Below are 17149 nucleotides of genomic sequence, written 5' to 3'. Positions count from 1 at the left end.
TATCAACAAACAAAAAACTATATATATTCATTCCTTATCAAAATTCTCAAGTTATTGGACTGGTTTGGGAGGGGTTGCAAAGGAATATTACCTGGAATAACCCGCCCAGGTGCCAAATACTCTTGGAACGCCTTTGGTTGGGAAAGTTAATATCATAAACGGAAGACGGAAATGAATGTTTGCCATGTAGTACCAAGACATTACCACCTAAAGTAAAGTAGCTATGAAAAGCAATTAGTTAATGTGTATAGTACGCGTGAAAAAAGGTCACGTATAGTTTAAGATGCATGCACCTACGAGAATAGCCGAATGTAATTGCCTCCATAACGGCCCATAAAATTAGTCACAGAAGAGGTTACAAAGCTTCATTAATAAAACTGAGCCTCGTTTGCTACCTTTAAAAGCAAGAAAATTGGGCGTTTTGACGCTAAAAAAGTAATACACTTGGAACCAATGTATTTTAGTAGTACTATAGTGCGTCTTCTTGGGAGCATATTACACCAAATTTATGCATGGCTAAAGCCCACCACTAACGTTCAGTTATGCTGCACAGTTATAACTGCGCAGTCCAACTGTGCAGGCAAAGCTTGACACTAACGTTGAGTTATGCCCACACAGTTATAACTGCCCAGTCGGACTGTGCAGTTATAACTGGGAAGGCATAACATAACTGAACGTTAGTGGCTGGCTTAACGCAGTCGTATCGATGAATGTCAGCAAACAAAGCCATGATGCAACAAACATTATTAGAAGATAGGACTTTTGAAACTAAACACATAACTTTAAGAACAGCCATGACCTGAAAAGGAAAACATTTTTAGAAGTCAATGGCAGTCGCAAACAACATATGTAATGGGTTAATTCTATTTGACCTAGTGAATCCCATTTCTCATTGCGCTGATTTTATAATTATTATAACAAACCTTAACTGAGTATTAAATAAGGAAAACTGACGGCAAATGGTATATTAAACAAAAGCATAATTGTTTCACCGTGCAATACTAGTCATGGAAATCGCGCGAGATAAAACTTGCTTGCATCAACGTTCAAAGGGTGGTCCTGACGTTGTAACGAACGAACCAGAAAACGTTGTGCTTGTGTATCTGAGCGTGAACAAATCGTCGAGGAAACGTTCCTGCGCGCAATCGCTGCAACTGAACGTGCCCCTTGAGAAGCGACCAACCACCACAACAATCGATGAGAAAAGTAAAGTTTCAGGTAAATATTTAGCTCGCTTCGTGTCTGTTGCTGCCGTTGTATTCATTACTGTATGTGTTTGGGACGTTTGTTACGTACCCTGTAAGTTGTCGTCCAGCTAATAATTTTTAAATGTTTCCTTGATATGAAATGTCTATTTGAAGTGTTGTGCGCAGTTTGCCCATTTTAGGCATAGGCTACTTGAGCAAAATAAGGCGAGCGTTGTCAATTGCAATATTGCCATTGAATTTTAGAGATTATGCTCCATTACGTTTCTTTATAAATTAGCTACTATACAGGTAAAAGCCTTGAGATTTAGTAGTAGGCACCAAGATTACCTTGGTCTTAAGTTAACTTCATTCGGATACGAGCCAGCGTAATAGAATGTAGCTATAGATATATATATTTGTTCAGCCAGAAAACGTGTGAAAAACGCTATTCAACCCAACTCTGCGTAACCAAACCTAACCTTAGCTACCTAGATGTCACTTGACGGGAGAGCAACCGCCCACAACCTGACGAAGGGTGCACAACTTTAATCGTTAAGTGAAATATTAAAGACAATGTTTCCTGTCCAGACCTCTGTTGTCGTCAGGATGCTTGTCGGTGCCGTAGCCTCTGTATTCTACTTGGCTATTTGAATGCACTCGAGGAGGGATAAGAGAAAGAAAAAGAAATTAGTAATACCCAGTACCTAGTAGCTAGTTTACCATAGGCTAAAGAAGTTTGTAGATAAAAAGAGAATGTCGTGCTGGCATAGGGTAAATGACTGAACGGCGACATAGCGGCCACCTCTTTCGGAATGTGGTCACTTCCCGAAAAAGTGCTTACTAAATTTATGCCTTTTTTTTTGGTAATTTAGGAGAAAACACTTACTTTGAGAGGAACGTAGAGGTCTTATTGTGCTGCCAGGGTCAGGGTGGGCCACAACTCTTGACTGATGCTTATGGCAGCAAATTGAGTACTTTTTCGGAAGGTGGCTGCATTCTGGGATCAGTGGCCGCTATGTCACCGTACGGTCAATTACGCTATATACATACATACATTATATATGATATATATATCTATATATATAATTACATTATTATATAATATATATATTAAATATTTACTATATAGATATTATATAGTATATTATCTATAAATATACATGTATATAATATATAATATTATTTATATATATTATATATATATAATAGTATATATATATATATAAATATACATATATAATTCACGTTAATATATATCTATATTATATATATATTATATATATCTCATTATTATATAAATATGTTTTATATATTCTCTATATACAATTATTATATAATATATATATATTGTATATATTTTTTTTTTTTTTTTACATGTGTATATACTATACATATACACAGAAATACTAAATATTTTCCATTCTGGATGGGAAACAAATATGTGGTAAAAAGTGGTTTACACAAACAAAGTTGTTTCCAAACTTTGTTTTGCAAACAATGTTTTGTTCCGACACGGCATACAAACCTTCGGTCCTTTTACAATAGGAAGATACTAGCGGCAGCTGGATAGGTCGTAAGCTTTCGAACAAGGGGTTCGGTAGTTAACTGCTTGTCCGACAGGCGCGCTGCGCGCGACTGGGAGGTAAACAAAGCACTTTTGCTTTCGGTTTCGGCCTCACAGTGGGGATGGACGCGTGTGTTCGCTCTCTGCCCGCTGCTCGTCGTTTGCTTTCTTGTTTGTTTGTAATTGTGTATGAAAGATTGTAAGTACAGTATTCTCTCTTTCATATTAATTACGCTGAATGATGGAATCTCCGCGCCTCGCTACCCCAAGGAGACTTTGCCCGGGTACCGAAGGGCGCAAATGTGGAAAATTTTCGATCTTTTTTTTTCCCCCGAGTAGAACCCTAATGTTTTTGTGTTGCCCGGTGGCCCGGGGGCCGCGAATGCCAAACCCGGGGCCGGCCCCTGGTGATGTTTGGGTAGAAACCTGGTCCGGAGGCGCCAGGGAAACATTGTATGAGGGCAGGAAGAAGCGAAGGCCTGCAAAGGAGTCGTCGGAAAGCTCTCCCGCGACTCCTTTGGTGACGGACACTTCGTCTTCTTTCCTGCCGCCCCGCTCAACTTCCACGGCTCGCGCCTTCCCCTTCGGGGGCGGTGTCTAGGTTCTCCTCTCTCCCGATGTGTCGAGTGTGGAGGAGGGCGCTAGATACCCCGACGTAGAGTTGTACTCTGGGTCCTCTATCCGCATTCGTCTTCGCGCGAGCGGGTAGAGGATCTCCTAACTCACCCGACTTTTGCCTCCTCAGTGCGGTTGCCGTGAAGGATGACCTCGGACAGGTGTGGGCGTCGTTGGGACTGCAGGGCGTGCCGAGTGTCCAGGGGCTGCTCTATCATCTCGCTGGCTCCGTGGCGGTTACGCACGCTACGGTCACAACCACCACCACGACCCTGACAACACCTGGGCTACGCGTCACCTCTCACCTGGTGTACACCCAGCACGCGGTCTCTGTGACACCCACAAACATCGGTGCAGGGGCCAGTCGCCGTAACTCGGGGGAGTGTGATGCCGCCCCTCCCCACCTGGGTTTGCCGTGTTTTGCCACGACCGGACTTCATGTGAACCCGAAGAGCTCGCCCCTGGACCTCCACCGGTGCCGATGATGTCTGTGCCGATGGTTAGACCATCTGTTACCGTCCCACACAGCCTGCCGTACCTGCCGTGACCACCGCTGCTGTTCCTGTTCCTGCTCCTGCCGTCTCGACTGCCGTTCCGGTGATGCTCGCACCTGGCTGATGTTTTGTCCCCCTCTGTTTTTCCTGGCGCCGCTGCTCCCGATGCTGGTCTGTTCGCGGACAGGTACGTCCGGGCCCTGTTGCTTCGGCAACAGCAGCCCGGCTCCGTCCTGGATGACAGACCTGACGTCGGTCTGAGGAGGTTGACGAAGAAGAAGAGGAAGAGGAGGAAGGTGGTCGTCGTCGTCTTCATCGTCTTCTTCGTCGTCGTCGTCTGCCGCCTCTTCCCCTTCTTCTTCTAAGGCTCCCCTGCCCTAAGAAGAAGAAGGTCGCCTCCCCCCCCCCCCCCCCCCCCTAAGAAGTCTCCTTCGGGAGCTTCTAAGGGCCCGTCTCGCTCTGGTGAGACGGGGGGTTCTTCCGCTGGTCGCCCTGCTCCTTCGGGAGCAGGACCCGTCTCTTCTCCCGCAAGGAAGAAGACTACGGGGGCCAGAGGGGTGTGCCGGCTAACACCGGCACTTCCTCACCTGCTTGTTAGTGGGTTCGGCCACGGCAGCAGGATCCGTCTCGGCCGCTCGTTCGCGAGAGGTAACCGAGTGTACGGTCGCCTACCAGCGACCGTGCAGCCAGGAACCAGACCATCTGAGTCCGCTCAGCGTCAGGTTCACGGCACGGAGCGGAAGACTGGTGACAGCCGCTCACGCGACTCTCACCAGACCAGCTCTCGCTCTCACGGCGAGCGGCTGGATCCCTACCCGGGCGGAACGTGACGGTCCACGACCGGCCACGGGCTGAGGCTGGGAAGAGGTCCCCCCCGTTCGCCGGCACCAGCCACGGCTGGTACCAGCGAACTGACGCACCGTGAGGATATGCACCGGTCTCACCGTGACAGTGGAGCTCGCCGGTCCGCCTGACCGTCGCTCTCACAGAGAACGATCGGGTACGGCGACCAGCACCAGCTCCTCTGACACACGGAAGACCGGGGCCGCTGTTCTCGGTCCAGTCCAGCCTTCTCCACAGCGAGACGGCTCGACAGTCTGCAGCTCGATCGCCACCGCGGGTTGGCGATCGCCTGCAGTCCTCCAAGCCCGCTGGTTTCTGCCGTGAGCGAGGAGAGAGCGTCAGGTCTGCCTCTCCCATACCTTCAACCTCTCGGGTTACACCGGGAGGGGCGAGGTATTGAGGGAGTGATCGTGAGGGGTGCGCCCCTCAGGATCCCGCCACGTTCGTCGTTACATACCAGGCTCGGTTCTCGGACCAGCCAGGTCGTACGCACAGGTGGTTGGAGGAGACCTAGAGGGGGCTGTCGCTGCTCCTCTCCTTGAGGGAGGAGGGTCTCGGGAGGTTAAAACTACTATCGTTCGAGGGACTGGACGGTCCGACTCCACAGATGCTATCACACCCGAGATCCAGAGGAACTTTGCCGAGGTTATTGCGCTGATTCGTCAGCACAACGACCTCGGGGAAGGATCGCCGCTCCCACCATCCGAGCCCACGTCCCGGCTCGAGTCGTTCTGGGGCCCGAAGAGGGAACCCAGACCGACGGTGGGTTTGCCGCGTTCAGAGCGTGCGGATCAGTGCTAGACCAGGTTGAATCGCTTGTCTCCGGACAAGACGGTTCGCTCAAGTCCTGGCAGGTCGAGCAAGCTGCTTACCAACTCCTCTGCTACGACAGCGGCGGTTTTACGTTGCCATCTGAAGACCCGATGCCGCCCCCAAACAGGTGAACCCGGAGTTAGCTAGGCTGACTCCGGGTGTGTCTCTGCAACAGCTCCTGTCCGAGAACCTGTGGTTCTCGCAGCAAGAGGCTACTCGGCCTGGAATCTACCGCCATGGCAGCTTTCCAGGCCCGTCTCCTGGCTAGATCTGTGGTCCCTCACAGTATCTAAGGTCGCAGCCAACTCCGGGGGAATTTCTCCCGAAGAGGACTCGGCCTTCAGGAGACTTTGCCAGTCTGGGGGAAGAGCCATCTCCTTCCTTGCCCACCAGACGGTGAACCTGTGGGCCAACCTGGTTCTCCGACGAGGGACGCTGTCCTACTCGGGTTTCCAGGGCGGCCGGGCGTGAGGCGGCGTTGGGGCTTCGAAACGGACCTCTACGGAGTTCCACGTCTCTCTTCCCAGGAGAGATGGTGGACGCTGCGGAGTGGACAGACGGCGCACTGAAGACAGTGACCGTCTGGTTCACCAGGCAGTCTCGAAGGCTTCTGGGCACCTCGGACTGCGGCCAAGTCTAAGAGCTCGGCTAGCGCTTCCTCGGCTGCTAAGACGGTTGCTGCGTCGAAGCCCCGAGGAATGACTCTGTCTTCTTCAACTTCTGGCAAGGGGGGCCGTAACCAGCCACCCTCCTCCCAGCCCTCCTCATCCCGTGGAGGAGGCTCTGGGAAGAAGTCGAAGAAAGGGGGGAAACGCTAGGGACGGCGTTCCCCCTCACCTGCTGCCGGAAGTGGGGGGGTGCCTGGCCATGCCTTTGGGCAACTTGGCAGCGCTACGGTGGCGCCGAGACCTGGATTGTAGATGTCCTTCGGGAGGGATATCTATTACCCTTCGAATCTCGGCCACCCCTCACCTCCAACCCGTCCAACAGCAGTCGTACGTCCCCGGGTCACCGAAGGACGTAGCACTCAGACAGGAGATCAAGACATGCTGAGCAAGAGAGCTGTAGAGATCGTCACGGATCAGTCACCGGGCTTTTACAGTCGACTCTTCCTGGGTGGAAAAGTCTACGGATGGCTGGCGCCCGGTGATAGATCTCTCTCCCCTGAAACCGGTTTTGTTCGCCAGACCCGGTTCACGATGGAGACGGCACGCTCAGTGCTCGACTCCATCAGGGAGAACGATTTTCATGCTTCAGTGGACTTGAAGGATGCGTATTTCCAAATACCCATTCATCAGTCCTCCAGAAAGTACCTCCGCTTCATCCTCGACGGGACGGTGTACCAGTTCAGGGCACTGTGCTTCGGTCTCTCAACCGCCCCACAGGTGTTCACGCGAGTGTTTTCACCTCTGGTGTCTGCTTGGGCCCATTTTCCACGCACGGGGATACGTCTGAAAAATGAGGGGTATCCTTCGAACGATTGGTTAGTCCTGGCGAGCTCCCGCTCGCAGCTGCTACAGGACAGGGATCGGCTGCTCGAGTTTGTCGCGATCTGGGGATCGTTGTGAACTTCGAGAAGTCCGATCTCGGAGCCCAAGCAGAGGATGAAGTACCTGGGTATTGCTGATCGACACGGTAGCAGGGCGAGTCTTCCCCGCGGACTCGCGGAATCAGCAGATTCAGAGAGGCAGCCAACCAGTTCCTGTCTCGGCAGGAACAGGTAGCTCAGCGATGGCAAGTCGTGATCGGACACCTGTCGTCACTCGAGAAGTTAGTCCCTCACGGGCGTCTTCACCTGCGGTCTCTTCAAATGGAGACTAAAGGGAGAGTTGGTCACCCAGGGCGACCGGATCCCCCAAGCTTTCCAGTGTCACGACACAGGTAGGTGGGGAGGCAGGACCCTAGCCTGGTGGCTCGACGACAGGAACCTCTTAAGAGGAGTGCCTCTGCGCACTCCCCCCCCGGACATGCAGCTGTTCTCAGACGCATCGACCGAGGGATGGGCGCACACCTGGAGGAGTTGTCCTTGACTTCAAGGGAGTTTGGGGTGTGGGACGAGAACGACAAGCACCTTCACATCAATGTACTGGAACTCAAGGGCAGCGTTCCTCGCTCTCCAAGAGTTTCAGGACCGCTTGATGAGGGACACTCAGTGGTGTTGATGTGCGACAACACCACGTGGTGGCTTACGTCAACAAACAGGGGGGCCTAGTGTCTCTCCCGTTGTACCAGTTGACACGGCAGGTGCACGAGTGGGCTCAGGCACACTCAATAGAGCTGTCGGCACGCTACATCCCAGGGAAGAGGAATGTAGTAGCAGACACGCTCAGCCGTCGGGATCAGGTGATAGGGACCGAATGGTCTCTACACCAGGACGTGGCGGAAAGGCTCTTCGACCTGTGGGGGAGACCAGTCGTGGATCTGTTCGCCACCCGGCACAACAGGAAGCTCCAGGTGTTCTTCTCGGCCGTGCCGGACCCATGGGCAGCTGCAGAGGACGCTCTTCAACACCCGTGGGACAACCTCTTCGTCTATGCCTTTCCCCCCCGTTCAGACCTGATTCGCAAGGTGATCAAGTCGAGCGATGGTCACCCCGAATCTCAGGATGATTCATGGTGGCTCCCCAAATGGCCACAGGCCATTTGGTATCCGACCTGCTGGCTCTTCTCGCAGGAGAACCGAGAGAGATTCCCCCTTGGCACAACCTTCTCAGCCCAGCCCACACGTCGAGCGGTACCACCGAGCAGGTCCAGTCCTACGTCTTCACGGCTGGCTGTTATCCACCATCTCTTGCGAACGAGAGGCTTTTCTCGTAGCGCAGCAACAGAGATGGCTGGAAACGTCCGTCAGTCCTCTGCAGCTGTGTACCAGGGAAGTGGGCCGTCTTCTGTGGTTGGTGTCGTAGACGGGGTCTATCTCCTCTCAGAGCCACTCTTCAGCAGGTTAGCGGATTTCCTCGTTTTTTTTCTTCGCCGAGAGAAGCTCCTATCAGTCCCCACAGTGAAAGGATACAGAGCCGCCTTGGCGCTCGTCCTGAAACTGAGGGGGTTGGACATCTCGAACTCGTTCGAGATCTCCTTGCTGATGAGGAGCTTCGAGAGGTCTTGCCCACCCAGGGAACTCAGGCCCCCTGCGTGGGACGTGACTCTCGTCCTTAGGAGTCTGACTCGAACACCGTTCGAGCCACTCCGAGAGTCGTCAGACAGGGATCCTGACCCTCAAGACCCTCTTCTTGCTGGCCCTGGCACGGCGAAGAGAGTAGGGGAACTTCATGGTCTTTCCTATGATGTACGACACTCCCAGGGGATGGGGATCCGTTGTGACGCTCGATTTCGTCCCGAACTTCGTTGCGAAGACTCAGAACCGTCAGTCCCTGATGACAGGTTCGAGTCATTCACGATTCCCTCCCTATTGGACTTCACCGATAATGATGCGGATGAGATGCTGCTTTGTCCTGTGAGGGCGCTACGGCGCTATCCTGAAAAGAGAACCTCGTCACCTCAGGCCTGAGTGTCGACGCCTCTTCGTTAGCACCGGGGTCACCAAGAAAGAAGTATCCAAGAACACTCTTTCATTCTGGCTGCGTGAGGTGGCATCCAGGAGGGGGCGTATGAGGCTGATGGTAGTGACGACATCCGTACGCCCGTTCGAGAGCTCACGAAGTCAGAAGTATGGCCCCGTTGGCGTTTCGCAAGAACTTCTCCGTGGCGCAGGTCCTGAAGGCAGGGGTCTGGTCTAACCAGACTACCTTTACGTCCTTTCTACCTTCGGGATATTGCCCACAGGTCCTTGGATACCTTTTCCTTGGGACCCGTGGTGGCTGCTCAACAAGTTGTGTAGCTAACCCAGGACCCTCGCAGGCTGAACAGCATCGAGTCCTGGTGTGACTGTGTGGATGGATGTGAGAGTGAGTGAGTGACTGGCTCTCTCTTCCCCATCTTTTTCCTTCCCCTCTACCTGTGGGCAGAGGGCCATGGTCGTCACTACGCTGGATGAGGAGAGATGCAGGTGAGCTATATGACAGAGCCCATCCTATCCCTTTCACTAGGGATAGGAGCAGAATATCCACCACTTCCTTCTACAAGGGGGGGAAGTGGATGCCTACAAGAGTCAAACCCATGACCTTTTTTATATTTTGCTCACTTTGTTACAGGAAACAAGTTCTTGCATTGCTGGTACTAAGAGATGCGCATGCCCCTCTCTTAGTACTCGGTCCAGAGGTCTGACCATTGATCCTGGCGGTGCACACCCCGATCAATCGGACAGAGGCTTGGATCCTCCCTCGCTCTTTACGACCAGGGAAGCTTCCAAGGTAGGGCGAACACCAGTCTGTTCACAAAAGACTCAGATTCCACCCACCAAGAAGTGAGTCTTCCCTATTGTAAAAGGACCGAAGGTTTGTATGCCGTGTCGGAACAAATGACAATTTGTCTAACAAAATTGCATTTTTCCCTAACTATACAAACCTGAGGTCCTTTTACACATAGCCCCACCTCATGCCACCCCTCACTCTGCAGTTTTTGCTTGGGCCAAAGCAAAAGTGATTTGTTTACCTCCCAGTCGCGCGCGCGCGCCTGTCGGACAAGCAGTTAACTACCGAACCCCTTGTTCGAAAGCTTACGACCTATCCAGCTGCCGCTAGTATCGTTCCTATTGTAAAAGGACCTCAGGTTTGTATAGTTAGGAAAAAATGCAATTTTAGACAAATTGTCATTTCCTGGTGTTGACAGCCTTAAGGATGCATCATAACATGATTTTGGCTCTCATGGAATTGCAGTCATCAGAATTCTGGGTCTCTTGACTGAGGTGATCCTCCCCCCCCCCCCCCCCACCCCCCCCCACCCCCCCCCCCCCCCCCCCCCCCCCCCCCCCCCCCCCCCCCCCCCCCTCCCCCCCCCCCCCCCATCCCCCCCCCCACCCCCCTCCTCCAACTTGGTGCAGGGTGTCATAAATCAAAAGTGAAAAACAGATAGGCATTCTAAAGGCAGTGTTCCACCAACATGTCTTTTGGCAGCTTTTATAATCTTGTCATGAAACTTGTGCCAAGTAGCAAATATAATTTTTTGTTTGTTCCGATACGTAATACAAACCCTCGGTCCTTTAACAATAGGAAGGTAACTAGCGGCAGCTGGGATGGTCGTAAGCTTCGAACAAGGGGAGAACGGTAGTTAACTGCTTTGTCCGATTCGTGCGCGGCGCCCGGCCGCGCGCCCGAGAGGTGAAGAATCACTTTTGCTTTCGGCCGCAGTTTTGTGGTGAAGGACGTGTTCGTCATCGCTCTCTGCCCGCTTCATCGTCGTATGCTTTGTTTATATTGTGTTTTCTACTAATGGTTTGTTTGACTTGAAAATGAAACTGTAAGTACACTGTTTTCATTTTCATTACTTAATTATGAATCAACATGGAGCTATCGCCGTAGATGCGGCGATTTCCGCTATTTTCATGAAATTGACTTGAATTATGTCTCGGTGCCGAGCGCGGGCGTACTCGCGCCGAGTCATGTATTTTGGGCGAAAGTGTTGTAATGAAAGATGTTAAGTACTCTTTTTCATTATATTTTTGCCCTGTGCGTTCGTTGCCGAGAGCGTGATTGCGCTCGGCACGAGCCTCTATTTTGTATGAATAGAATGCAATGAAAGTGGATTCGCAATGCAGTATTCTTTTCATTTTCATTTATTAATTGCATCAAATTTAATTTTGGATCAATTTCCGCTCTTACCCGGGAATTAATCCTTACGATTTATATGTGAAAGTGAAAATCGCAAGTGCAGGATTTCTGTTTCATTTTTCATATATTTTATGATAGCATCATATTATTATGGATCAAGTTTCCGCTCTTACCCGGGAATTGATCTTTCCCCCTTTAAGTTCTATGAAGTGAATCGCAAGTGCAGTATTCTGTTTTTTTTTCATTTTCATATTACTTTTCACTGCTGTGCGGGTAGGGGAAGCGAAGGTCTGCCAGGAAGTCGTCGGAAAGCTCTCCCGCGACTCCTTGGTATTCGATTCTTCGTCTTCTTTCCTGCCCCGCTCAGCTTCTTAGTTGTATTTTGTATATGGGGTCTTCCTTGCGTTCGGGGTGGGGCATGTCTCCCCCCCATGCGTGAGGGAACCCCTCTTACTAATCTGTCTTGTGCTACCGCAGGTGCTACATCCGTGGGAGACGGACCTTGGGGGACAGGTACATGGAACCCACTGCGGCTGCAGGGCGTGCCTAGCATCCACGATCTGCTGCAGCGTCTAGCGAGGTCTGGGGCGGTGACCTTGGAGCGGTCTCCACTACACCTCCATGGCCGCTTAGGCTGCTTCCCCCCGCTGTCTACACTCCCATGCTGTGTCGGTGACGCCGTCTGCCGCTACTAGGGCTGGTCGCCGCCGTACCGAGGAGGGGTATGCCGCCGCCGCCTGTGTTTTCTTCGTGTTGCCTGCCCCAGACTTCCGCTGTTCCAGCAGCTCGCCCTGGGACCGGCCGCCAGTACCCAGGTTCCCGCTGGCTGCCGATGATTCTACGAGGCGATGGCTGGGCCTGCCGTACCTGTCGCTGATGTGGTTCCCGCTACTGGCTTGGCTGTCCTTCTGTGTTTACTGGTGCCGCTGTTCCTGCCGCTCCTGAGCTGGTGCTGTTCCTGTCGCTCCTGGTTCCTGCGGCTGTCCATGGGCCGGTCCTGCCCATGGTGTGTCTTCCCCAGTCCCAGGTCCCTTCCGGACAGGTGCAGTCGGGCCGTGTTGCTTCGGCAATAGGCCCGACCTCCCGGCCTGGATGGAGGACCTGACGACTGTCCTGCGTGAGCTGACGAAGAAGAGGAAGGTGTCACCTTCGTCTTCGTCTGCTGCTGCCTCTTCCCCTTCGACTTCAAGGCCCATAAGCCGAAGAAGAAGAAGGCTGCCTCCCCCCCCCTAAGAAGTCTCCTTCGGGAACTTCTAAGGGCCCGTGCTGGTCCTCCTGCTCCTTCGGGAGCGGGGGCCCGTCTCCCCTTCCGTAAGGAAGAGATAGTCGGGGACCAGAGGAGTATCGGTTAGAACATGGGTACTTCCTCGCCTGGTGCTAGCGGCGATGCCGCTACGCCAGGTTCCGGCTCGGTCTCTCGTCGTCGGGGAGATCCAAGTGTACGCTCTCCCTCGGGAGACCGTGCAGCCAAAGTTTCGGCGCCAGAGTTCGCTCGGCGCCAGAGTTCGCTCGGCGCCAAGACCACGGCACGGAGCAGAAGGCTGGCGAGAACCGCTCAGGTGACTCTCGCCAGGCCAGCGGCCGCTCTCGCAGCGACCAGCTGGTAACCGGGGTTTTCCCCCTAAGAAGACTTCTTCGGGAACTTCGAAGGGCTCGTCTCACTCCGGTGTGACGGGGGGTTCTTCTTGCTGGTCCTCCTGTTCCTTCGGGAACGGGGCCCGTCTCTCTTCTAAGAAGAAGAAGACGGGGACCAAGGGGGTGCTGGCTACCGCTGGTACACCCTCGCCTGGTCTTGGCAGCTCTGCTGCTAAGCCAGGTACCGGCTCGGTTTCTCGTCCGCGAGAAGTTCCGAGTGTACGGTCTCCTTCGGGTGACCGTGCAGCCAAAGTTAAGACGCCTGAGTTCGCTCAGCGTCATGACTGAGGCCCACGGAGCAGAAGGCTGTCGAGAGCCGCTCAGGTGACTCTCGCCAGGCCAGCGGCCGCTCATCGTAGCGACCAGCCGGTACCTCGGGTTGGACGTGACGGTCTCTGACCGGCCACGGGTTGAGGCTGGGAAGAGGTCCCCCAGGTCCCCTCGACCGACGGTACCAGCCTCGGCTGGTACCAGCGGTTTGACGTGCCGCGAGGACGCTCACTTGGTCTCACCGCGAAAGTGAGCTCTGCAGGTCACCTGACGCCGCTCCCACAGGGACCGGGCGGATACGGGAACCAGCAGCAGCTCGTCTGACGCACGGGACCGGGGTCGACGTGCTCAGTCGAGCCCCGCTCGACACAGGTGAGCGGCACGGCCAGGCCTGCAGATCGATCCCCACCGCGGGTTGGTGATCGGCCGCAGACCCACGTACGCTGGTCCTGCCAGCTAGCGGAGGGGGGGGGGGGGGGGGGGAGCGTCAAGGTCTGTCTCTCCACTACCTTCAACTTCCTCGGGGGCACCCGCCGGGAAAGAGTGAGGCAGCTAGGAGTGATCGTGAGAGGGGTTCGCCGCTCACGATTCCGTCACGACGCGCACGTGCCCACCGTATGGTCTTAGGACAGCCAGGACGTACGCGCAAGTGGATTGGAGGCGACCGTCAGGGGGGGGGAGGGTAGCGTCAGTTCTGTCTTTCCAATACCTTCAACTTCCTCGGCATAACGCCGGGAAGAGCGAGGGGTATATAGGAGTGATCGTGAGAGATGCGCCGCTCACGATCCGTTCACGACGCCGCACGTGCCAGGTATGGTCTTAGGACCAGACCAGGACGTACGCGCAAGTGATTGGAGGCAACCGTCAGGGATCTGTTGCTGGTCCTTCTTCTGAAGGAGGAGGGTCTTGGGAGCTGCTCTTGTTGGAGGGACTGGACGGTCCTACTCCTCAAGACGCTGTAACTTCCGAGATCAGAGTAACAACTTTACCCAGGTTATTGCACTGATTCGTCAGCACAACGACCTGGGGGAAGGATCGCCGCTCCCACCAGCAGAGCCCATGTCTCTGCTCGAGTCGTTTTGGGGCCCGAGAGGGAACCCAAACCGACGGTGGGTTTGCCGCGATCGGAGCTTGCCGATTCTGTCTTGAACCAGTCTCTCTCGTCTCCGGACAAGAAGGCTCTCTCAGTTCTGGCCGGTTGATCAAGCTACTTCCACCTCTCTACTGCGACAGCGGCGTTTCTACGTGTTCGGACACCGTATTTAAATACTCCTTCGGTCCTCCCTGAGAGGTTTCGACCTCGACGAGGACTGAATGAGTCGGAGGACGGTATCGGCTCTCTCCTGTCAGGTGTCAATCAGCCCCACCCAGACGACGTTCACAGTGGGCGGCAGACCCTTACCTATAGTGAGAGTTCGTAACCCTCCTCGGAAAACGTTTTCTCCTGACGATACGTTTTCCCAGACTCTGAGAGGGCCATCGCCGCAAGGCGATGGCTGCTCCTACTCTTCTCCAACTGCTAGTTCCACTGGGGAAGGCGAGCGAGTATCCAATTCCTCCCCATTCCCTCTCTCCTTACGGCTACGAGGGAAAGGGGAGGGATCCTACAGAGATTTCTCTGTAGGATCCCACGTGGGGGACTGCGCTACCGGGGGACCTTCGGGTCCTACCTGACGTAAGCCCCGGTCGTTGAGGAGGGATCCTGCCCCATTCTCGATTTCTACGGGAATCGAGAGGACCACCAGCCGATGTCGTTTCACGAAGTCGGTGGGGGTTTCGCAGACTGCTTAGAATTCTACGGAATTTCTAGCGCATTCAGAGTGTTCGAGTTTTTTACGATCTCCAAACACTTAGGCGAGACCACGGTCCAAAGTGAGCGAGACGAGAATCCCCGATATGTTACACGATAATCGGGAACCTCGCCTATGCTCGAATTCCTGGAATTTCTAGCATTAGGAAGAAGACTGCTGCTGAAAGAAGACTATCTCACAGTAGGCGACCAACCTGGAATAGAGAAGAACGGACGGGAATATCCAGTTTGGCTTGAACTATCGTCTTAGTATTCTGTTCACCATTGAAGCTTTCCTTCGAGGAAGACTTCTTCACTCTCTTTGATAGAGATCGAAGGTGGTCGATCTCCAAATCCTTATTTTGTTTTCTTGAAGGAAAGAATTTAGGATGGAGATCGTTGTTCAGAATCCTACAAATATACTACGTATATTAACCTCGCGACATGATTCTGCTAAGCAGTTGAATTGTCCGAGGGGTAGGCGCATATCCTAGTTACTCTACGGATTGCAACTTAGACGAGTATTCTAATTGAACTACAACTCGGGGTTGCCTGCAACCTCCCAGGAGTTTCCAGTTTCAATTTTATATACTTATGGTGTTGTCACAACAACACCATTTAAAGCTTTTATATTTACGAAATTCGTTCGCATAAATATAATTGCTCGAGCATATCTTTTTATGCTCGATGGTTCTAGCCGAACGCATTCCTTCGTGGAAAGGATTACTTGGCAACTCAGGGATGACGACGTCCAGCGACAGTGCTACTGCGTATCGAATTGCCCGAGGCATTTCAGTACCAGCTGCCGCTTCGAGATGCACGGTTGGCTATGTCTTTCAATCACCTTTGATGAATACCAACCGTATCTCTGCCCAACAATCACGGACTTAAGTCTAGATTAACGGGGATTCTCGCATACATGAATGACCATCTACTGCTGTGACGCTAGTATTCATCGTCTTCGGTATTGCGAGAATTTTAAACAGAGATATCTATTCGACTCTCAATCTTTCTGTTTACCGCACGGTAACAGAATTCTGTAATAGTCTCTTGCTGCATCGGATCTCCGATAATGCGAATGATTTTTGCGGAATCTGATTTGTCCTCAAAATATCTTGTATTCGGAGGTGTGCAATGTTCATTGTTCACCCCACGGATTAGCAGATGTATTGAAAGACATCGCCTACTCCCACACCTGCCAGCTCTACTTCCAAACGTTCAGCCCATGAGAAGCAGTTCTTCAAGCGGCTCTCCCCTGTGTTTCATTACTGAAGAACGCCCCGCTTTCATTGCACACCGGACAGCAATGAAATGGCGGTTAGCGTTTTCAGTCATTTGCAAGCACAGGTTTAGAATCTTGAGATTCCTTCTCTCGATTCAGCTGGAAGACGTAGGTTGCATTCATTGCCTACCTTCGTCTTCAACGCCACATAGTGTTGTTTCTCCTTAAGCTGAGATTCAACGTCTATGAGATTTTCTTGCCATCAGGGACCTCGGTCTGTTGAAGGCAATTGACTTTCGCCTTTTGAGATTATGCATTAAGAGAATCATCGCCGCGCCGTCCGGCATCGGTGACTAACAAATATATTATTTGTTTGGTCTCTCAGCATAACTCTTTAAAGGGCGAAGGTCACGTGACTTACCCGGATGCTTGGACAACTTGCCGATTCCGAAACAGTCAGTCGGCAGCTGTCAGAGCGCCCAAGTCAGTTACGAACTATGCTGTGGACTTAGTTCGGTTGTTCCAGAGCATCATTTACTTCGTCATAATAGCTTGTCAGTATGAGTACTGTACATAACCAAAGTCGAGAAGAGGGATAGGTCATACGACTATTCCCTTCTTTTCGTCTTAGGTAACTGCATGACTTCTCTTAAGAAGTTCAAGCACAAAGGGATGGGGATTTGTGACGCTCGATTTCGTACGATCTTTGTAGCGAGAAGATCAGAACCCTTCGGTAAATGACGATTGTTCGAGTCCTTCACAATACCCTTCCTAATGGACTTCACCGCCTCCGATACGAAGGCTATGCTGCTTTGTCCTGTGAAGGCGCGACGGAGCTGTCTGAAGAAACTCGACACCCAGGATGAGTGTGGACGCCTCTTCATCATTCTCTCGCGTTCCGCAAGAACTTCTCCGTGGCGCAGGTAGTGAAGGCAGGTGCCTGGTCCAACCGGACCGCATGCACCTCCTTCTACCTTCAGGTTATTGCCCACAGTTCCTTGGATCTTTTCCTTGGGAACCGTGGTGGTTGCTCAACACGTGTAGTTAAC

At 52.6% G+C, this 17149-nt stretch overlaps 1 protein-coding gene across 1 annotated transcript in view; it reads left to right on the top strand.

Moving 5' to 3' along the window:
• The first annotated feature begins 1218 nt into the window (after positions 1–1218).
• LOC135219370 (voltage-gated hydrogen channel 1-like) overlaps positions 1219–17149 on the top strand; it is a 287846-nt gene continuing 271915 nt past the window's right edge. The window contains exon 1 of the mRNA XM_064256083.1: positions 1219–1299. The gene's annotated coding sequence lies outside the window, so the exon portion shown is untranslated. The remainder of the gene's footprint in view (positions 1300–17149) is intronic.

The sequence above is a fragment of the Macrobrachium nipponense genome, chromosome 1 (genome assembly GCF_015104395.2).
Source record: "Macrobrachium nipponense isolate FS-2020 chromosome 1, ASM1510439v2, whole genome shotgun sequence".
Classification (NCBI taxonomy): Eukaryota; Metazoa; Arthropoda; class Malacostraca; order Decapoda; family Palaemonidae; genus Macrobrachium; species Macrobrachium nipponense.
Note: the sequence above shows the minus strand (reverse complement) of the source record. Positions and strands in the feature narration are given on the sequence as shown.